We start from the raw sequence: 22,671 nt of genomic DNA on the forward strand, positions 1-22,671 counted from the left end.
TTGGGGCGCTCTGGTGAACAAACGTTCCCCCAGATCCTGGTGGTCACCCCTGATAAACTTATAGGTGGCCATCAGATCACCCCTGAGCCTGCGCTTTTCCAGGCTAAAGAGCCCCATGGCTCTCAGCCTGTCATCGTAAGGTCTACTTTCCTGACCTCTGATCATGCACGTGGCTCCTCTCTGGACTCTCTCAAGCTTCTCTGCATCCTTTTTGAATTGTGGAGCCCAAAACTGGACGCAGTACTCCAGCTGCGGCCTCGCCAAGGCCGAGTACAAGGGGAGAATGACGTCCCAGGATTTGCTTGAGAAGCACCTCTGGATGCAAGCCAGCATTTTGGTCATTTTACTAGCTGCAGCATTGCATTGCAGGCTCATGTTCATCTTGTGGTCAGTGATGGCCCCCAAGTCCCTTTCTTCTGTAGTGCTAGCCAGCGTAGCACTGCCGAGCCTACAAGGATGCTGCAGGTTTGCAGTGGAAGTGTGAGGTTCCAGGTGAGCTTAGCTGCCTGGGATGCCATATGCGAGACATGGTCCTCGGTGTTGGGGAAGGTATGGAGCTGTGGAACAGATGCCACCCCTAGACATCAGGGGCCTGTATGGGCAGCCTCCCACCTGGGTAACTCCTGAATCAGTTTTCCATCAAGGTGTGGTGGGAGGTTGGCCCAAAAAACAAGTGGGTGAGCTGAGGTCTTACCGGTACCAGAAATGCCCCCTGCATTCTACCACAGGCCCCATTCAGGGGTGACCCACCTCTCCCAGGGAAGTGGGTGCAGCTGGCATGGCCCACAGAGGGGAGGGAATCCTTGTTAGGGGCTGTGTTTCTCAGATGGGAACTTCCTTTCCTTCCAGGGCTCCTTGGCAATTATGCCACAGCTCCAGACCCCTCCTGGCTAGTCCAGATAAGGGTATGTCCCTCTCCAGTTCCTGGGCCTGGTCTCTCTGCAGAGAAATGCCACAGGCCAAAGTGGGACCTGAGACTCCAGTGTGTGCCAGGCCAGCAGTCTTATGGCCGGAAAGAGAAGGTGGTGCTCAGCTGCTGGGGGGTGGCACCATCACACTCAGTGATCTACTGTGAAAGCCAAAAACAAAAGAATATCTGCACATTTTGTAGCAGGGCACTGAGGTGCCTGCTACTTGTGGAGAAGCAAATAAGGAGCCCAGCTGCAGGTTGCCAGGGTAACCACTGAGAGTCAGCTGACTGGAAGGGGCGGGGCCTGGCTCCCATTTAAACCCAGGCTGAGGCTAGTCACCCAGGTCCCTGCCAGCAGCCATAGAGGAAGGAGCTTTGCCAAATTGCAGGTACTGCTTTGAGACTGGGGGAAGGATAAAGCACCCCTGATGTGGTGGGACTAATGTTATAACCAAGCAGCTTGACTTTTATGTTGTAGCCTAGGGGCTTGAGCTTTCTATTTACTGTTTACCACTAGTGGTTTGGGTGAGGCTATTAGGAGTTGGAGGAGGCCTCATAGGGGCTCCATGGTAGTGTGGGGACCCTGGTGCCAGAGAGGGCCTAGCATTCAGGGTGCACTGGCCCCAGCCCCAAGAAGGGGAGTGGAGAATAGGAGGCCAGGTAAGGCTGAGCCTGCTTGAGCCCTGCAGGGGTTCAAGACCCCCAAGGAGAAGAGTTGGGGCCAGGCATAGCTACGGCCACCTGAGCCCCAAGGCTGTGGAAGCCCCAGAACAAAGGGGGCAGCAACTGACGAGTGCCAGAGGGCGCAGTTGTGAGACGAGATGGCGGAGAGCCAGCGCACCTGTGGTGCACAGTTGCGAGACAAGCTAGAGTGCCTGTGGGGCGCAGGGTGAGAGGCAAGGGGCTGCAGAGAGCCCGAGCACCAGAGAGGGTGCAGAGAGCAAAACAGACCACACAATGTCTAGTACATCAGTGAGGCTTGGGGCGTGGTACAGGGGTGGTTGGAGCCACACATTGCCCATAAGGCCAGGGTGCATGGAAACCCCCATTATAAGAACAAGACAAGTGACAGCAGGAGAAACCAGTGTCCAAGAGGATGAAAGGCAGCCTTCCTTTAATATTTAAGATCAAGACATGGTGGGCGAGATTTGAGGATGCTTGAAGTAAACTTGGCACAGTAGGGGGTGCTAGGGGAGATCACGGCCACCCCGGGACCCCACTCCATGACGCATTTCAGGATGGCTGGATCAGACAGAAGCAAATTAAATCTAATGTTACATGTCCAGGTGGGTGAGGGAAGAGCTGCTCCTGCACTGGTGCTGGCTCCTACCTTGGGGGTCATTAAGACAAGGCTAGACAATCTCCTTGCTGGGGTTGTTTGACCCCAGTACTCTTTCCTGCCATGGCAGGGGATTGGACTTGATGATCTGCTCAGGTCCCTTCCGACCCTACTAACTATGAAGCTATGAAACTGTAGACTGAGTGTGTTCAGATGAGAACCACCCCAGAGGGTCAGTTGTTGTCTGTCCTCTGTGTCTTGTCCCCAGGGGCTGTCATCAATGATCCTTATCTCTCACTCGCCACCCCCAACAGGCATCTGGGCCAGTCTAACTGCTGCACCCAAAGAGCTCTGATATTGGGAGGGTGGGTAAATAACCCTTGTGTGATATTTGTTCCACAGGCCTCCCCCAGATCATCCCTGGGACACTAGTGATTTCACCCACCAGCATTAGGCTCAGCTGGGCTTGCACATCCACCAAGTTCTGCCTGGGCACATGGAGCATATGGGCCAAGTGCCTTCCTGCTGGACCCCAGGCCAACCCCTGCTAGAGGCCAGAGGGCAGCAGCCAGCAGAGGCTGGAAGGTATCACTTACCTGCAGTGCACTGCAGCCCTTCACTCTCTATAATGTCACCATCTCCACAAGCTATGGGGCTGCCAAAGCCTCCAACAGCATTGTCCTCTACACAGAGCTGGTCAAGACGGGAGACAGGTAAGTGGTGGGGGGTGAATCACAAGCTGTGGGTGGACACTGTGGGTTGGGTGCAGAGCTGGAGGAGGGAGAGCAGCAGAGTTTGGGGATGCCACAACCTGGTGCCTGTCCCATGTGCCTGCACCTTTCCCAGGGGCAGGGGTAAAGACAGAGGCAAGGCAGTTCCTCTACTGCCATTGTTACCAGGAAGGAGTTGTATGAGCTCCCAACTCCTGCTCCCCCCACAGCCAATGTTTCCCTGGGGTAAGGGCAGGGTGCAGCCACAAACCCTTTAGCTGCCCCCATAGTGCTGAGCTGTGTGTGTGTGCTTTGGATAGGTCCCAGAGGGAGGAAGAGCAGGAGGGGGAGAGAAACAGAGAGAGGATCCTGCGTGCCCAGTGCAGCAGAAGCTCCTGCCAGCATCCACAACTGATACCACTCACAGGTTCTAGGTCAGGGCATCAGACAGGAGTTTCCACCATGCCAGGAGAGCTGCAGCTCAGTTGTGGACTGTGACAGGAGGCCATCCGCAGGCCAGTCTCATCATCAGCTCACCTACCTATCTTGGGCAGTCCTCTCACCTGTCAAGCTTTTGTTGGAATCAAGTTGTTGTTTGTAGGCAGGAGGTTGCCCATTTATTGCTGTACTGCCAAGGGACTAATACATGGTTCCATACCATCCCTACACTGTGCCCCATGCCCTGCAAATGGCATCTAAAAATCGTGCTCCCATTCCCATAACTTGCAGCTGGAGCCAGGCCTCAGTGAGCAGCAATAGGCAGGTAGGAGCCTGATGTCCCCCCCATACACACAACCCCCTGGCTCCCAGGGGCTGTGGTCTGAGGGGGTCATTAAGGAGATGTTGGCTGCGGGGGGAGGCAGGATGGGCCAATGACCCTGTGGAACCCAGGTCAGGACAGTGATGCTTTCCTGCTTCCCCCCACCACAGAGCTTTAGCCCCAGGACTGATTGGACATCTGTTGCCAGACACTCCTGCCAGCAGTGCCCAAAGCTGCCAGAAATGTTGTCTCTGCTTTAGCCATGAATGCCTGAGCCACACATGGTGAGCCTCTCTACTCTGCAGGTCAAGGTAGCAGAGCAGCAGCATGTCGCCTTCTACCAGAGCAGCCATGTGCATCATGAACTCCTTCTTGGGCACCTTCCACCGTTGGGCTTGCCTTTTGAAGTTGCTGAGGAATATGTCAGGATTGTCTCCGACTTGGTAGTGAGAAAAGGCTGGGGAGTTCAGTTTGGGGAGTCTCCTGGGCACTAGTGGAAGCCCCATATCTACCCCATTGGGCTGCAGACTGAGTACCTCTAGTTTGTGCTTGTGCTTGACCTCTGCCTGTTGGGCCTCCGCCTCACGCAGTGCTGTCTTCTCCGCTAGCTCCATCCTTTTCAGGGGTCCAAAGAGGGGGGAAGCTCAGGCCAGGTCCAAAAAGGGAAAAGGGACCGTCCCAGGCTGAGTGTAAGGAGGCCCCTGATTCGAGCAAACCACCCAATTCAGAAAAGAGGGGGTGCTGTAACTGTGGGGAGCTGGGCCACATCAAGCCCAACTGCCCAAAGTTAAGCAGCAGACTCAAACCCATCAGACATGCAACAGCTGTAAGCAGTGAAGGGGAAGACCCAAGCCCCTCTGAGGGGCGTGCCTGTTGCTACAGGATCACAAACCCAGAGGATGTGATGGCCCCGCACCAGACCAAAATAACAGTAAATGGGCAAACCCTTATTGGGGAACATTAATCCATTGAGTGACATTAATCCATGCCAACCTTGTTTCACCTGCAGATATAATCCCAGGGAAGACCCTTACCATTCAAGGGGTGGGGTCTCGGCCATCTGAGGTACAGGCAGGAAGACAACTGGGTTTAGGTGACCCCAGTGCAGTGACTGTCCAGTCTTCTCTTGAAAACTTCCAGGGTAGGTGACTGCACCACCTCTGGAGAGAGTTTATTCCACAGTTTAGACACCCTGACTGTGAAGAAATTTTTCCTAGTATTGAGCCTAAAGCAGCCTTCCAGGAGTTTGTACCCATTGGTCCTGGTCTTCCCCAGGGGTGCCTTAGTGAACAGTTGTTCACTGAGCTCCTGATTCACTCCTTTGATATAGTGGTAAGATGCTATCAAGTCCCCTCTCAACCTTCTCTTCTTTAAGCTAAAGAGGTCCAGGTCCCTCAGCCTTTCCTCATATGGTTTGCCTTCCAAGTCCCTGATCATATGGGTGGCTCTTTTCTGTGCCCTCTCAAGTTTTTCCACATCCTTATTGAAGTGCAGAAGTGGATGCAGTACTCCAATTGTGGTCTTACCGGTGCTGAGTACAGCAGGAGTATCACTTCCTTAGATTTACATGACATGCATCAGTTGATGTGTGCCAGTGTGTTGTTTGCCCTGCTGACCACTACCTCACACTGATGGCTCATATTCATGCAGTGGTCAATCATTACCCCTAGGTCCCTTTCGGTCCTGGTGCTTGTCAAGCTGTCACCACTGAGCCTGTATGTATGTTCTTCCAGTGCCTCAGGCTCCAGAGACAGATTTACTGCTCCTCCAGTGTCTCAGGTTCCTGCCAATGCAGGTCATATGACTAGAGGAGGCTGGACAGATGTTTCAAGAGGAGGCTGGAAAGATATTTGGCTGCGGTTGTGGCAGAAAGCCACCTTTGTTTCTCCCCAAAATCTCTGCCCTGTGACAATTTGATTAGGATGGGCCCAGCAGAGGAAATATACCTCTACCCTATCTTTTTAGGTAACCTGACTTGGCTACATTTCTGAGGGAGGGGGGAAACCTGCTCCCTTTGCTTATGTGACTGGTATCAGCTACCTGGGTGAGGGGCTTCTACCTGGTGGGCTAGAGTCTGCCCAGCAACTAGTGATGTATTTCAAATTGGTTGGCTGACAGCCAACAGGTGCTGGCCTCCACTGGACCAGGTGAATGAAGTCACAGGGGCTATATGAGTTGAGACTGCCCAGGAGGAGGGGGCAGCAGCCATTCAGGGGACTCAGACTTAGAGAGGAGCTTTACCGTCTGAAACAGGCTCTCTCCCCCATAACTCATGAGCAAGGAACGGCCTGCCTCCAGAGGGAATCTCCAAAAGCCTGGGGATGATGCTTGTGAGTAAGCTACTTGAGATCTGGTTAGATAACTAGCTGGCAGTAACTCAGATGCATGATCAAAAGACTACCTCAGCCAGATGGTTATGCTCTATGGGAATGCTATGATATTGCTCTATCTTGTACCCTAGTTTCACCCTACCCCTGTAATCAATAACATTCTCCTTTGTGACCGGCATAGGAAACCTATTGATGGGTGGGTCTAAATTATGCCTAAGAGGCCCCTTAGGTCTGCGGACTAAGGGAGACTTTCCTTTTTGGCCCCCGACTTGGGGAAGTGCTCCAAGTGCCTGTACTGGGTCGAGTACCCATAGGACTATAAGGCCTGTGTTTCCCCAAGGACACAGGGCCGAGAGAGTCCCCTCTCGGGGTGGTGGCATCTTACGTTTCCCCCAGGCTAGCAAGTGTGCTCCAGGAAGGGGGTCAGCCAGACGCAAGGCGCCCCCAGGGAGGCACTTGGAGCTGGGAAGGAGGTCGGGCACAGGGAAGTGGGTGGCTGAATGCAGGAGCGCCCCCTACTGGCCTGCCACAGGGGTGGTATCATCCCAGAACCTCTTACTGCCCGGAGCAGGGGGTCAGACCTGATGATCTGTTTAGGTCCTTTCCAACGCTAAGTAGTATGATACTATGACTAGTCATCTTACCTGTAAGGCTGATTGTCTTTTGGAAGCACCGGTCAATGGGTCTGCTTCTGTTGGAAACTTAGTCATGAGGTCATGACAGGTATTAAAGAGTCTCCCTCGATGAGGAAGGGGGGCCAACATGTTTTGAGACACAGCAAACAAGCAATGGAGCCTCCATAGAGAGCTTGGTCAGACTCTAGATATATATGTATGTTACTTGGATTTTAGCTAGTAACTTAGGATGAAGTGATATAGAAGCTTATCAAAAGGCTACCAAGCTGTTTCTGTTTGCTCAAAGTTTTTCTTTTGATACTTCTCTGATCTATACCCCTCCCCATGCCTACCTTCTCCAATCAATAAAGTTATCCATTATAGCAAGTCTTGCTGTGCCTGCTTGAGAAGGATGAGGCAAAGCTTTTCAGCTCCCTTTTGCTTGGCTGGCTAAGGGAGGCTATTTATGAATGCTTCAGTTGAAGAGAAGCACCCTAAAGTATACCACAGTGGGTTAAGCAACCCCAAGGTCTACAGGGTCATCTCAGATGGCATAGAGTCCTAGCAAAGGCCAGACCCTGGTTCATGGCAGTGGTTACCCCAGGCTTGCAGGTGTGCTCCAGGAAGGGGTTGGCCGGATGTAGGTGCCCCAGGGGAGACACCTGAAGCATGGTTTCTGGTCTGGTGCAGTCAGGTGGGTGGCTTAGTGCAGGAGCACCTCCTACTGGCCTGCCACAGCAACCTTGTGACAGGATGCAGAAAAGGCTGAAGTGCTCAATGCCTTTTGTGCCTCTGTCTTCACTGGCAACAGAGCTCCCAGACTACTGCACCAGGCAGCAGAGTTTGGAGAGAAGGTGAGCAGCCCTCAGTGGTGAAAGAACAGGTTAGGGACTACTTAGTAAGGCTGGATGTGTACAAGTCCATTGAGCTAGATGATTGCAGAGCCATTGGCCATTATCACTGAAAACTCATGGCAAGCAGGAGAGGTACCAAATGATTAGAAAAGGGCAAACATAGTCCCCATATTTAAGAAAGGGAAAAAGGAGGATCCAAGGAATTATAGACCTGTAACAGGAGTATCACTATCGGAGCTTTTCCGGGGTGGCTGTGCCCTTCTGTAATGGGCCAACTGCTTGCTTACTCATCTGCCATGCCTTGATCTTACTTGATTAGAAGATGGTTGTAATCAGTGGGAGGCTGCCCATTTTTCCGCACCCCGGTGACAGGGGGCACTACCTGCGGCTCCTTTTCCTCCCCTACACCACAGCCCAAGCCTCGCAGATGGAGTTGACGTGGTTTGACCTCGTCCCTGTTGTGTTCTGGCCCTTCTCTCTCACTCTGGGGCTCCTCATTGCCCCCTCTCTCGCTCTGGGGCTAGGGCCACTGCAGCCCGCAAATGCTGCACCCTCTCCGGCGCCAGGAAACCCCACGCTACTGGGGAGTCCCTATAAGGCCTCCTCCAACCCTTAACAGCTTCACCTGGTCCTCCGGTCAAAACAGTAAACTGAAAACATAAAGCCCCTGGGCTACAACATAAAAAGTAGACCATCCAGTCAAACAAAATCTCCTCCCTACTAGAGAGTGAGGGAGCAGGGGAGGGTGGGAAGGAGGGCTCCCCTACCCCAGCAGCAACCGGGGGATGCTCTCACTGCCAGAGTCCTCCACTCTGTCTGTCCGAGCCAAGTCCCTACTCCCACAACTGCTGGAGAGGGACTGCCCTTCTGGCCTCCTACCTGGGCTTAAGAAGAGATAAGCCCTGCCCCTTCCTGTCAGCTGGTTTTACCAGTTGCCCCAGCAACCAGCACCTGTGCAGCCCTGGTGACTGGCAGCTGAGCCTCCCCCTTCCTGCCACTAGGGGTCTCTCCAGAGCAGTCTCCGCTCTCAGGCGCAGGGCACCTGAGTGCACTGCGACACGACCCATCAGCCTCACCCCAGTCCCTGGAAAAATCATGGAGCAGATCCTCAAGGAATCCATTTCTAAACACTGGGAAGAGAAGGCAGTGATTAGGAGCAGTCAGCATGGATTCATCATGGGAAAGTCATGCCTGACCAGTCTGATTGCCTTCTATGATGAGATGACTGGCTCTGTGTATGTGAGAAGACTGATGAATGTGGCATACTTTGATTTTAGCAAGGCTTTTGATACAGTCTCCCACAGGATTTCTCAGGCAAGCTGAGGAAGGAAGTATGGGCTGGATGGATGGACTGGAATGTGGATAGAAAACTGGCTGAAGCATAAGGCTCAGAGAATAATAATGAATAGCTCAATGTCTAATTGGCAACCGGTATCAAGTGGAATGCCTCAGGGGTCAATTCTGGGGCCGCTTTTTTCAATGCCTTCATCAACAACCTAGAAGATGGCATAGAGTGCACCCTCAGCAAGTCTGCAGATGACACCAAGCTGGTGGGAGTAGTAGATATGCAGGAGGGCAGGGCTAGGATTCAGAGAGGCCTTGACAAATTGGAGGATTGAACCAAAAGGAATCTCATGAGGTTCAACAAGGACAAGTGCAAAGTCCTGCAGTAAGGAGAGAACAGTCGCATGCACCATACAGGCTGGTGGCTGACTGGCTGGGCAGAAGCTCTTCAGAAAATGGCCTAGGAGTAACAGTGGACAAGAAGCTGAATATGAGCCAGCAGTGTGCCCTTGTTGCAAAGAAGGCTGATAGCATCCTGGTCTGCATTGGCAGGAGAGTTGCAAGTAGGTCAAGGGCAGTGGTTCTTCCCCTCTGTTTAGCACTGGTGAGGCCACATCTGGAGTACTGTGTTCAGTTTCGGAGCCCCCATTACCAAAAGGATGTGGTAAAATTGGAAAGAGTCTAGCAGAGGGTGACAAAAATGAAGAGGGAAGTGGGAGGCATGATTTATGAATAAAGACTGGTGATCTGGGCTTATTTATGTTAGACCCTGACTCCATGCAGCGCCTAACAGCTAGGAAGACAATGGTCCAATTGCCCATGGATCCTGGTTCTCATTAGCCAGAGCAGACAGGGAGCAAACACCAGCACACATTGCTCACAACAGCTTTATTCAGAATGGAGACAGCTTCAGACAAAGGTCCCAAAAACCAACAAATGGGGGAGACGCCCTGAACAACAGTTCTTTTCACATTTTATACACCTTGGTTCATACTCATTAACATTCTTCTGCCTTCATCCCTCCTCCTGTTCCACCCATTTCTCCTATTTCAAGCTCCTCCTTTGTTTACTGTTAACTTCATTAGCATATGATTGCCTATGCATTTCATTCATTTACATGCCTCTCTGCTAAGAGCGCGTGCGTAAGGCCATGAACTCATGTACTCTCAGTCACTTGCTGGTTCTTTCTTGTTCTTTGCTGATTTCAGACCATCTCCAGGATCTGGCTTCTGTCTTATCTCCTGACGATAGCTGGTGGGCTGCATCTTGTTCTTCTGATACAAGGAATCATGTATCCTGCACACTATTCCATTGTTAAAGAAACTGCTTGCCTAAGCCTTTGCAAAGTTAGTCTTAATATATCATCTTGCCTTGTGACTAGCAGCTCTGCTGAGACACAGGTTCAAGCTTTGTTTCAGCTGCAGATTCAGTGCTCCTCAATACTCCAAATTATTGTTACCCTAACACACCCTCACAGAATTAGTATAGGCAGCAAAAGAGAAACCCAGCCAATTCTCCAGAAAATATCACTCTTTCTACACAATACACCCCTTGGGCCTGGCAAGGTAGATGGTGTTTTTGTGTTGCTTGGACAGAGGACTGACCTTTTGCCCATCGTTGGCAATGAGTGAGAGAGTGCTTAGGTTGCTTATTTTCCAGCCTGGGACTCAGCCAGGAACTGGGATGATGGCACCATAGGGTTTTTTTGTGCTTTGTCATTGGCATGAATATGCAGCTGAACTGATTTGCTGGGTGCTTGGTGTTACTGTAGTACTACTAGTGCCTTTCCATTCTGTAAAAGTCTGGATAAATGTGAAGGGTTGGGACTTTTCTTTTTAACTTACTATGGAAATGAGGTATACTGTTTGCATAGGAAGGCCTTGGTTTTTCTTAGGATTCTATCATTTTACCTTGTGTTCCTAATCTTTGCATAAATTTAGGGAATTAATAAAACCACATTATATTACTATTTCTACTCTACAAACTGAAATACATTAATTTTAACACAAACAAATACAAGAGGGCAAAAGGAAACAAATGATGACAATAAAACAAAAAATTCAGTTGCCTTCTTGATGTTTGGCATGACTGAACTCCACGAGGTCATGGAGGTGATGCTCTGCATGATGTATCATTTTAGTAGCTACTATTCAGGTATTTCATAGCTTATCAAGAAGTTTTGCTTTACATTTTATAGTTTAACATAGTTGACATCACAATTACTTATAGTAATAGCATGTTACAGATTTAATAAAACACAATTATTATACATAACACAGTTAAGCTTGATTTCTTCTTGTACTTAGCAAACTTCTTTAGTGATGACTTCATCCCGTATACAAGAACAAAAAGAGAGGGGCTCACCCCTTTTGGTCACTTTATTTTTAAGTTCATACACTTGTGGCTGGCTTTGCTTGGTTTATAGCTAGATTGGCACTTATTTAAAAATTTCTCCTCCTTGCACTTTGCAGAGGCTGCTTTTACAGCAGTGTTCTTTTTTTAAAGTGGCAGGTGTTTCATGCCACACATTTTTTTTCCCTTGCACTAAGGATTTTCCTGTTGGAGTATGCTTTATTGGTTAAAGAGGGTAGGTTGGGGGAAGGGTACAGGTTAGAAAAGTACACAGAACAGCCCAGAACAAAATGTATTGTTTGGTAGCCTGTTGTTATGCTTCTACATTACAGTAAGCTATATTTCTAGATAAGTTCCAGGTAAGTTACTCACAAGTAACATCTAGAGGCTGATTGAGCCTCCTTTGGAGGCTGGCCATTCATTGTGTGTCAATGAGTTTCAAGATGTCTCTCCTCCCTCCCCCAAGATGGAGGGACACTTAAATAACCTTTCTGACTTCATCCCTTGGACCAGCCATGAACTATTATTCTCAGAGCACGGCTGATGCTGGTTGGTCAATTTAAAAAACGCCAGTACCCTCAGGTGAGAGGTTAGGGTTACACAGGACAGAGGACAAGCAAGTTCCTCCTCCTCCCTCAGGAATTTGTATCCCTGTTACCACGGAGACCAGGAGCATCCAACAGCCAGATAGGCGGGGTGGGGGCTGTAGCTCTACAGCAGTGAGACAAGCAGGCAGAGGTTGATTCCTCCATGCCACCCTATAGCCAAATCTTGCATCTGCCGTTCCTCTGAGATGTTCCTGGATCAACACTAGGTCCAAGGCTAGGCTCCTGCAGGGGCTCAGGGTCCCTATGACTTCCCCATGTGGCTAGGTGCAACCAGTCTTCACGGGGGGCTGGGGAGCCCCTGATACCCCTGTCCCTTTGGCTGGACGGGGATCCATGCAGGACCAGTCCCCATGCAGTGCTCCACCCCTGGTAGAGCTGCCTCAGGCCAAGGGCTCTCAGCACTCCTTGGCAATCATCCCACAGTCTCAGACCTCTCCCGGCCAGGCCAGGGCACATCCCTCACCAACACCCAACAGCCAGGCCTTCTGTCTGCCACATGCCAGTTGGACCCTGTACACTGCATCTGCCTGAGGCCCAATCCTGTGAACCAGCCCGACCTCGTGTGCCAAATCCAGCTGTGGAACGACCCCACACTTCAGTGCAATCCAGAGCATGGGGTTGTGTTATTCAGCCTTTCATCTTCCAGAGATGAATTGCGTGATGCTCCTGAAGTCAGAGAACCAGATTAATGGACCTGTTTAAGAGCAGGGAGTGATTCTTCCAGCCAACCTCTGTGCTTGCCCTTCCCCAGGCCTCTGGACTTGGTCTGTCCCAAGCAGGCCCATAAGATGGTTCACCTCCATGTTCTCCAGGGTGAATTTCATCAGGCCCTGCCAACTTGATGCATCATAAGGACAGAAAAGCTGCTGTGTCCTGGGTCAGACCCCAGGTCCATCTTGCCCATCTGCTGTGTCACATGGTGGTAGGGAGTGGAGTTTGGAAGGGAAAGTGACCTGTGTCTGACCAGGACTTTTCCCTGTTCCTCTCTCTCTGGCAGACAACAGCATCCGTTTCTGTCTTGCAGGAAAGCCGGAGTCCAGGCAGGCAGGGATTATGCCATGGTACGCGGCCATGGCTGTAGCCGTGGGACTGCTGCTGTCTGCTGGGGCCCTTGTGATGTGGGTTGTGCTGTCCAGGTCAGTCACGGGTGCATATGAGGCTTGCTCTATCCAGACCCAATGGTTGGGGCAGGGGCAGGGGAAGGTTGGATGTGGTCCAGACAGCTCCCTGTGGGGCTGCTCCCTGCCCCATGCATGTGCAGAAAGGGCATGGTGTAGTCAGGTTATGGCTCCAAGGGGACTACAATACCCCTGGTGGCCACACAACTCTTACCCAGCTCCAGCCCTAGCTGCCCCCCCTTGAACTCAGTAACAGGAACTGTTGTGCCTCAGTGTCATTGCTTGATTAGAGGGAAGTCTGCCTAATAGGTCCTTCAGTGAGCTTTAGATGCCAGCTAGTTCTGCCAAGGCACCTGTAGCCTTAAGGGCTAATCATAGCCCCCAAAATCCCTTACAGCCATGCCCATGCCTCACAGCTCTTACCAGTCAATGACTTCAGAGAGCACTTGGCCCCAATCCAGTAGCAGGCCACCTCAGGCCTCTATAACCTTGTCAGGATCTTGGCCTTCCCAGCTGCAGCCACTTTTTTCTCTGGGGTTCCCATATCCTAGGCCCTGGGTTCTGGTCCTGACTGCCTAATCTGGCTTTCCCTTTGCCTTGTGCTAGGCAATATACTTGCAGAGCCTGTTTTGCCTCCCAGGCCCATTGGCCCTTTTTTCTGGAATTTTCTTGCCCAGATCCCCTGGCCCTGCCTCTGGCCCTTGCCCCGCTCTTGCCCAAGCACAGCTCCTCCATGCCTCCAGACGGGGCCTATGCTATGCCCTAAATCAAGGCCCCTAGATGAGCTGTAAACACTGGCAAGCCTGTGGTGCTATGCCATGGATTAAACCCCCAGGCACTACTCAGGGACTCCACCATGGTCTGCACTCCCCATTCAATCACTCTCAAGCCACCAGTTGATGCTGTAATGCAGGAGTAATTCTTTTAGCAAACACAAATTAAACCCCTTCTGAGTCCAAACACAAACCACAGCTAACTGCCTGCATGACAAAGACTCCCCTTGGCGCCAGGGCTATTCCCCTGTGGGCACCTGCACTCTGTTGGCCTTCCTTCATGACAGTCCCAGTGCCAGCTAGCAGAGCACCTGCATTCCCATTGCCCTGCAGCTCTTGTCCCAGCAGCCTTGAGTGCCACACTGCCCCTCTGGGCTCAGGGCCTGTGTTCATACATCTCTCAGGCCCTGCCCCAGTAAGGTAGGTACCTCCCTGGGTGGCAACATGTGTTTCCTATTCCACCTTCTTGGCTCAGCCATAGGGTGACTCCCTGCTGCTGATCTCTGCTGTGTTCCTATCTGTGCAGGGCTCTAGCCTATGTGCTGCAGTAGTACATCCAGTTCTGTGTTTCATAGACTTCATAGACATTTGGGCTGGAAGGGACCTCAAAAGATCATTGAGTCCAGCCCCCCACCTGAAGGGCAGGAAGTCAGCTGGAAGTCAGTCATAGGATCCCAGCAAGATAAGCATCCAATTTGCTCTTGAAGGTGTTCAATGTAGGTGCTTGAACCACCTCTGCTGGCAGGCTGTTCCAGGCCTTGGGGGCTCGGACAGGAAAGAAATACTTCCTTATGTCCAGCCTGAAACGGTCTTGTAGTAGTTTATAACCATTTGACCTCGTCATCCCCTGGGGCGCTGTGGTGAACAGACGTTCCCCCAGATCCTGGTGGTCACCCCGATAAACTTATAGGTGGCCAGCAGATCACCCCTGAGCCTACGCTTTTCCAGGCTGAAGAGCCCCATGGCTCTCAGCCTGTCATCGTAAGATCTGTTTTCCTGACCTCTGATCATGCACATGGCTCTCCTCTGGACTCTCTCAAGCTTCTCCACATCCTTTTTGAATTGTGGAGCCCAAACCTGGATGCAGTTCTCCAGCCGCGGCCTCGCAAAGGCCAAGGACAAGGGGAGAATGACATCCCGGGATTTGCTTGAGAAGCATCTATGGATGCAAGCCAGTGTTTTGGTCTCTTTACTAGCTGCAGCATCGCATTGCAGGCTCATGTTCATCTTGTGGTCAATGACGAGCCCCAAGTCTCTTTCTTCCATAGTGCTAGGCACTGTAACACTGCCAAGCCTATAAGGATGCTGCAGGTTTTTCTTCCCAAGGTGGAGAACCTTGCATTTTTCAGTATTAAACATCATCAGGATCTTGTCCGTCCATTTGCTGAGCCTGTCCAGGTCAGCCTGGATCACCTGCCTGTCTTCTGGCGTGGATGCTTTGCCCCAAAGTTTGGTGTCATCGGCGAACTTGGCCAGTCCACTCCTGACTCCAATGTCCACATCGTTAATGAAGATGTTGAACAGTATGGGTCCCAGGACAGAGCCTTGAGGGACCCCACTGGTCACAGGACATCATGATGAGTGACTTCCATCAATTACTACCCTCTGGGTCCAACCATGGAGCCAATTTCCCAGCCAGCCGATTGTGGTGGACCCAAGGCCACAATTGGCCAGTTTTGTCAAGAAGTGATCATGGGATACCAGATCGAAGGCTTTTTTGAAGTCAAGATATATGACATCCATCTCTTCTCCCTTGTCCAGGTGATAGGTCACCTGGTCGTAGAAGGAAATGAGATTGGTCAAGCAAGACCTACCCGCAACAAACCCATGCTGGCTATCCCTTAGGATGTTGGCATTGGCCAGTCCGTTAAGGATGGCTCCTTTAATAAACTTTTCTAAGAGCTTCCCCATATTAGAAGTCAGGCTGATGTGCCTGTAGTTAGCTGCATCCACTTTCCTCCCTTTCTGGAAGATCAGCACCACATTGGCCTTCTTCCAGTCTTCAGGCACTACACCAGAGCGCCAGGAGTTTTCAAAGACCCGTGCCAGGGGCTGGGCTATGACACTCGCCAGCTCCTTGAGTATCCTGGGGTGTAGATTGTCAGGGCCAGCTGACTTGAAGGTATCCAGCTTCTCAAGCTGTTCCTTCACAAGGTCAGCATTGATGGAGGGCAGGGGATCTCCCTCACCTGGACTGCCCTGTGTTAAGGGCTGGCATCAGGTAATTCCTCCAAGACCTGTTCCCTGGAAGCTCAAAATAATCTGTTTTCCCCACCTGATGCTCTCTGTGCTGCTGCTTCATCCTTAAAATAACAAGAGCCGTTGGTTCTCTCTTACAGGCTGGCACCTTGTCTCCTAGGCTTATTTGGGCTGAGCTTGAGCTGGGGCTGTGCCTACCTGACACCCTTGGCCTCTGTTGTGCTGGATCAGGGGGTCATCCCATGTAAGGTGTCTCTCAGGTGACCAAAGCACAGACCCTGTGGGGACATACAGCCACCATGCCCCTGTCGCAGTCCCTTTTGGGAGCTGTGCTAGGCCCAGGGTGTGGCTCAGAGGTGCAGTTGAGCACTAGCTTTCTCTGTGGCCTCTTGCCCAAGTTCAGGGCTCTCTTTTCTCTTCCAGGCGGTGCCAGGTTGCAAGAAGCAGCACAGGGCAGGAGCACTATGAAGGTAGGAGCCCGGTGTTCCCACGCCCCAGCATGCATGTAACGCTGGCTGGTGCCAGCTTTTGAGGGCTGTGATCTTGGGGGCCATGTGAGAGAAGTGAGGTGGGGTCCCAAGAACAGGGTGGATCCTGGTTTCTCCAGGACCCCATGCCACACAAGCATCCTATTTCTGGGGGGAAGCAGGATGGGCTGAGCACCCTGTGGAGCCCAACCCAGGACAATGACTCTGCTGGGACAATGACGCTTTCCTTCTTCTGCCACCACAGAGCTGCAGCCCCAGGGCTCATTGGACATCTACAGCCAGATGCAGACCCCTCTGCCAGCAGTGCCAGGAGTTGCCAGGAGGGGCATCCCAGACTCCTCCCTGCAGGCCTGAGTCATGGCCGAGCTGGCTGTGCAAATTAACCCTGTTCCCTCTGCAAGCCAAGGTGCCTGAGCTGCAGGGACAGCTCCTGAGATCCCCAGGCATCGGGGGATTAACATACACATATGGACCAGTTGTGGGACTTGGGGGTGCAGCAAAGTGGGTCCCATTTGTGCTTCATGTGGCAAAAAGTCACCTTGGTTTCTCCCCAAAATCTCTGCCCTGTGACTATGTGATTAGAGGGGCCAGCACAGAGGAGTCACACCTCAGCCTGTCTCTTCAGGTGACCTGAGCTGGCTGCAGTCCTGGGGGAGGGGAACCTGCTCCCTCTGCCCACGGGACTGGCATCAGCCACCTGGGTGAGGGGCATCTACCTGGGGAGCTGAAATCTCCCTGGTAACAGGTGATGTATTTCAAATTGGTTGGCTGAGAGCCAACCAGGGCTGGCTTCCATTGGACCAGGTGCATGAGGTCACAGGGGCTATATAGGTTAGTGGCGGGGGGGGGGGGGGAAGGAGGCTCTCTCTCTTCGGCCATGAGGTGAAGCAGCAGCCAAGCAGGGGAGACAGAGAAGCCTTGCTATCAGGACCTAGCTCTCTCTCTCACCCCCAGACTCCCGAGGGGAAACTGGAGACCTCTGGAAGATGCGTGTGAGTAAGCTACTCGATCAGATTAGATATCTAGCTGGCAGTAACACAGATGCGTGATCAAAAGGCTACCTCAGCCACACTGTTTGCTCTTTAGGATTTCTAAGATATTGCTCAGTCCTGTACCCTAGTTTACCCTACCCCTTGTAATCAATAAAGTTTTCCTTTTTGACTGGTGTGGGAGACTTACTGAGGGGTGGGTCTAAATTATGCCTAAGAGACCCCTTAGGTCTGCAGACTAAGGGAGACTTTACTTTTTGCCCCCTTGACTTGGGGAAGTGCCCCAAGTGCCTGTACTGGGTCGAGTACCCCTCAGACTATTAGGCCTGTGTTTACCCGAGGACACAGGGCCGAGACAGTCCCTTCTCAGGGTGGTGGGGGCGATGTTACCCCCAGGCTAGCGGGTGTGCTCCAGGAGAGGGGTCGGCCGAGCATCGGGCGCCCCTAGGGAGCCATTCAGAGCCTGGAAGGTGGTCGGGTGCAGGGAGGTGGGCAGCTCAATGCAGGAGTGCCCCCTATTGGCCTGCCACCCTGCATGCCCAGAGTCCTCCAACCCTGCACTATTTTTTTTCCCCTGCCACCTCCTCCCTTCCAGTCTGGGCAACCTCAGTCTCATTCAGCCACAGAACCTGCTCTACTCCATCCACTCAGTCGAATATCAAGTTTGGGGTGTCCTCAGTCACCTCCTTTCCATGGTCTCTGCCTCCCCTACAGTCACAACCCAGCACGCTGGGGGAAAATGTGAACCATACAATACAAGCACCAGTCCCATCTCAAAGGAGTGTCTCATATGGGGCTCACTGCATCCCTTGGGACCAGACTCCAAGTAGAAAGTAAAATACAAAAGAAAGCTTCTAGGGGACTTAGCTTGTTTCCTATGCAGATTCCAGGTTCTCTTCCCTAGGTGCGGCCTCCTGAGTCCTCTCACCATGGTCTGGGTGGGTGAAGAGGCCCCAGACTGGAGTTGTCTGGGGGTGGCATTGCATCTCAACCTCCACCCAGAAAGGAATGCGCATTGGTGAGGTGCAAATCCCTTTAGTGGGTTCAGCTGGAACCTGTTATCCCTGGGTGTAAAAGGGCTGAAGTCCATAGGGTATTTGCAGTTCAGGCAGAATCCTGTTTGCCAGATCCTCAGAGAGTTGAGCCTGCACCTATGAGAGCAGGGTTCCCTCTGCCACCATAAGAGGAGTCATGGTGCAGCAGTGCCCCAGCAGTGGTGAGATAAGGGCTACCTTGGTTTAGGAGCTGCATGGCCTCTGCTGGCTAGACTGCCCCACCAGCATTGGAGTGAGTGAGAGCTTTAAACATATGGCCTGTACTGAACTGGTAGCAGTTGGGTGTAGGGTGGACTTCTGATTGATTACTAAAATGCTTATAATGCTCTCTGTCAGCCCACCTCCCTTTCTCTTGGCTGATATCCCTCACAGTCCAGGATGATCACTCCCACTGGTTAAGTAAAGGGTTTTTAAAGAGTCTGTTGATGGCTTTGAAAGGTTCACACCTACCATACTTGCTGATAGGCACGGCCTGTCATGTTGGGCTGCATCATACCTGGGTCTGTCCACCCACCGCAACTTGTTGTTCACATTAGGTGTACTCCTGAAGGTGGTAATCAGTGGTTCCCTTAGGGCTTAGGGGTGACTTTATTGGCATGCCTTTTGTGTGGCTCCCTGCCCCCCATGCTTCACCCTTTCCTTTTGGGTGATATGATCAGCCCTGATGGTGCTCTGACCCTGTTAGAGTTGAAGCTGCTTGAGAGCAGGGAAAAATGTTCCCATTGGAACACCAAGAGAGAAATGATTTTCCCATGTAGACTCACCCTGTTCTAATTAAGAAACTGGGGGGCTGTGGTGTCGACACCCACACAGTCAGATGTGTCACCAACTGGCTGGAGGGCCGCACCCAGAGAGCAGTGGTGGACGGGTTATGTTCGACCTGGAGGGACGTGGGCAGTGGGGGCCCCCAGGGCTTGGTCCTTGGGCCCACACTGTTCAACATCTTCATCAGCGACTTGGACAAGGGGGTAAAAAGCACCCTGTTCAAATTTGCTGATGACACTAAGATGTAGGGGGACGTGGGCACACTAGACAGGAGGAATAGGCTGCAATCGGACCTGGACAGGTTACAAGGGTGGGCCGATGAGAACAGGATGGGATTCAACACTGACAAGTGCAAGGTGCTGCACCTGGGGAGGAAGAACCAGCACCATAACTACAGGCTGGGGAACTCCCTTCTTGTCAGTACAGAGGCAGAAAAGGATCTTGGAGTCATCACTGACTCCAAGATGAACATGGGCCGGCAGTGTGGGGACGCGGTCAGGAAGGCCAACCGCACCCTGTCGTGCATCCGCAGACGCATCTCGAGCAGGTCCAGGGAGGTGACCCTCCCCCTCTATGCAGCACTGGTCAGGCCGCAGCTGGAGTACTGCGTCCAGTTCTGGGTGCCGCACTTCAGGAGGGATGTGGACAACACGGAGAGGTCCAGAGGAGGCCACTCACATGATCGGGGTCAGCAGGGCAGGCCCTACGAGGAGAGGCGACGGGACCTGAACCTGTTCAGCCTCCACAAAAGAAGGCTGAGGGGGGATCTAGGGGCCCATTACAAACTGGTCGGGGGGACCAGCAGGCATTGGGGGAGTCCCTGTTCCCCCGAGCACCGCCAGGAGTGACCAGGAATAACGGTCACAAGCTGGCGGAGGGGAGATTCAGGCTAGACATCAGGAGGCGCGACTTCACGGTCAGGGCGGCTAGGGTCTGGGACCAGTTTCCAAGAGAAGTCGTGCTGCCTCCTACCCTGGGGGGCTTTAAGAGGAGGTTGGATGAACACCTTGCTGGGGTCATTTGACCCCAGTACTCTTTCCTGCCATGGCAGGGGGTCGGACTAGATGATCTGCTCAGGTCCCTTCTGACCCTAGAAACTATGAAACTATGTTGTGAGTGGGGGCTTGAGGTACGGTAATCAATTTATGTAGAGCCCTCAGGTGAAAGTGGCCCTGCTTGCTGCCATCTGGCAGAAAGGTGACATGAGTTTCTCAGTCTCCTCTATGACCTCGTCTACTGAAGCCTCATTTGGGGTCAGATCCACTGACCTGTTCCTAGAGAGGAGTGGGCCTGGGGATAGAATCTCCCTGGTATCTCCTGCAGCAAAGACCCATGCAGAGGATGCCTTTGAGTTCCTGGAACATGCTCTGTCATCTTTTTATACCCCTTGGACACCCTGACCATCCACAGGCCCAACTGTCTCCCTGGCAGGGCTTTGTCTTCCCGTGGGCTTCAGGAATGTTTCCTGTCACCTTCTGTGCCTCTAGCACATTTCTCCTCCACTTCTTTCTGGCTTTGTCTCATTACAGTCTGAGACTTGATTGCCTGGACTATCTGCCCTTTCTCATTTTCCTCCTTATGTTTGACTTCTGCTGTCTGAAAGACAGGCAAGGTTCTTTGGGTGGATGTGATATCTTTTATTAGACCAAACAAAAAGTTGGAAAAATGTACTTCGCAAGTTTTTGGGCACAATGTCTGAAAGAAGCTGCCACTGTGAACTGGGCTCTCTGCCCTACTTCCACTGTCCCAGGAGCCACACAATACCATGTGCCCATGGCTACAGGGATGAGCTGTTCCCTGCCTGCCCAGCGACAGCAGGCACATGGCATTTTGCAGATCCCAACGCAAAGGCAGCAGGGTGCAGAACCCAGCCCACAGCAGCAGCCTGCCTCCTCCCCATGCAGAAATCCGGGGGACATGTGCCTCTCCCAGGATACACACAGCAGCTGGGGCCTCCACCCCGTGCTCATGGACAAGCCACCTAGGCTCTGACCATCCCATGACCCACCCCAGAGGCCCATTCACCCCAGCCCCTTACTCTGCCTCTGCCCCACTCCCTCCCTTACTGTGGGGACTTTGATCTGTCCCCCCAAACCTCCCACACCACGCTCCTGACCCTTCAAAGACTTGCCTGCTGTGGTGGGCCGTGCTCCTGGCTTTGTGCAGGCAGAGACTAAGTGTCTGTGTCTGTACGTGTTCCCTGCTGCAGCCATCTGGAGCCTGTGTCTGGGCTGCCCTGTGACCCTCTGCACTGCCACTGCTGCCTCATGTTTGGGGGGCCAAACCTCATTAGCCCTGATTTTCAACTGTCTATGGCCAGAGGTATAATGTTGTCACCTCCTAGTTTTCTTATAGTCACCAAAGCTTTCTTACTGTTATGTGCCAGATTGGTGTCCTTAATCACCCCTTTCCAGGCATTGCATCTCTTTACTCCTATGGTATCTATTAGGTTTTCACCCAGTGCAATGGTGGATTCTGAGAAGGGGTCAAGGTGGTAATCTTTCTTAGAGAGAGTGTACAGATCTGATGTTGAGCTCAACATACCTGGGATATATCTTGTGCAGCAGCCCATTGGGCCGAAGTAATGTGCACTTCTCTTCACAACCCTCACAAAATTGTTATAATTCTCATGGGTCAGTGTAATATCCCTGACTGATTACTCCATTTCCTCTGTGAAGGATGCCTAATTGGCTTTCTTCAGATTGAAATGTCTACAGAAGGGAGTGTTTTGCACCATTACTGGGGACCCTATTTTGATACTTCTAGAGTGACGTTCAGTGTGAGGTATGGGCTCCAGTACTGCCTGCTTGAACATCTGGCTGATTTCACTGCTCATGAAGCTATTAAATGATTTGCATTGTTCAGCACCATGTACTAGCATCAGAATACTGGTCTCTGCCCACTGTTCAGCTAGGATGCCATTGTTGTTGTCATATCCCCATGCTCTGTTCTGGGAGTTAAAGTCACTGATCACAAGGCTGTACTTGCATGTGCTACTGGCACATTGTTCCACTGGAAAATACTAGATGGTGGTTTGCATACAGATGTCATAGTGATGTCCTTAAGGCTAAGTATGATGGTTTCAATGTTATTCTCATTTGTGCTGGTAAGCACTTGCTCAGTTCACGGTCAGTTTGATGGGGAAGTAGGGGCTGCTTTGACACTGAGCCACCCACCTCACTGTGCCAAACCACCATCCAGGCTCTGAGTGCCTCTGTCGGGACACCTCACATCTGGCCAACCCCCTTCCTGGAGAACATCCGCAACCCTGGAGGTAATGCTACAACCACCCAGGGTCTGGACTGTTCTTGGCCCTGTCCCCCTGGGAAACACAGACCTTGTAGTCTGAGAGGGGCCTCGACCCACTGCAAGAACTTGGGGTGCATCCCTTAGTCTGAAGCACAAATAGTGGCCTCCCTTAGTCAGCGGGACCAAGGGGACCCCCAGACATAATCTAGACACACTCCCAATAAGTCTCCCATGCTAGGTACAGAGGAGAACTTTACTGATTACAAGGAGTAGGTTTGGAATAAGGTACAGGGTAGAGCAATATCAGAGAAATGCCTTTGATCACACATGTGAG

General features: G+C 52.0%; 1 long non-coding RNA gene across 1 annotated transcript; it reads left to right on the forward strand.

Annotated features, from left to right (window-relative positions):
- The first annotated feature begins 12,730 nt into the window (after positions 1–12,730).
- LOC149867885 (uncharacterized) lies at positions 12,731–17,400 on the forward strand. The gene is made up of 3 exons (XR_016440929.1): positions 12,731–12,837; positions 16,215–16,261; positions 16,524–17,400. It is a non-coding gene; the product is annotated as an uncharacterized LOC149867885 (long non-coding RNA).
- Positions 17,401–22,671: the final 5,271 nt, after the last annotated feature.

The sequence above is a fragment of the Crocodylus siamensis genome, chromosome 3 (genome assembly GCF_052110815.1).
Source record: "Crocodylus siamensis isolate JL-2025a chromosome 3, ASM5211081v1, whole genome shotgun sequence".
NCBI classification, from domain to species: Eukaryota; Metazoa; Chordata; order Crocodylia; family Crocodylidae; genus Crocodylus; species Crocodylus siamensis.